Genomic DNA, 232 nt, shown 5'->3' with positions numbered 1-232 from the left:
TTAACTTTACTAGTATTGGCTTTAGGGTTGATCTGTTGGTCAGTCCACCGCCTTGTTTTGAACTGACATATTTCAACAACCCTCAAATACATTACCATTAAATTTCGTGCAGACGTTCATGTTTCCCAGATGGAAAACACTCCTGTATTTAGTGATCCTGTCAGGCCGTCATGAGCTTGAGTTTCTCAAGTATAAAGTAGATCGCCATGAAAGGCTGTACACGTTAATGTCC

Source organism: Larimichthys crocea, chromosome XVII (genome assembly GCF_000972845.2).
Source record: "Larimichthys crocea isolate SSNF chromosome XVII, L_crocea_2.0, whole genome shotgun sequence".
NCBI classification, from domain to species: Eukaryota; Metazoa; Chordata; class Actinopteri; family Sciaenidae; genus Larimichthys; species Larimichthys crocea.
The sequence above is the reverse complement of the archived record's forward strand: the minus strand, read 5'-3'. Positions refer to the sequence as shown.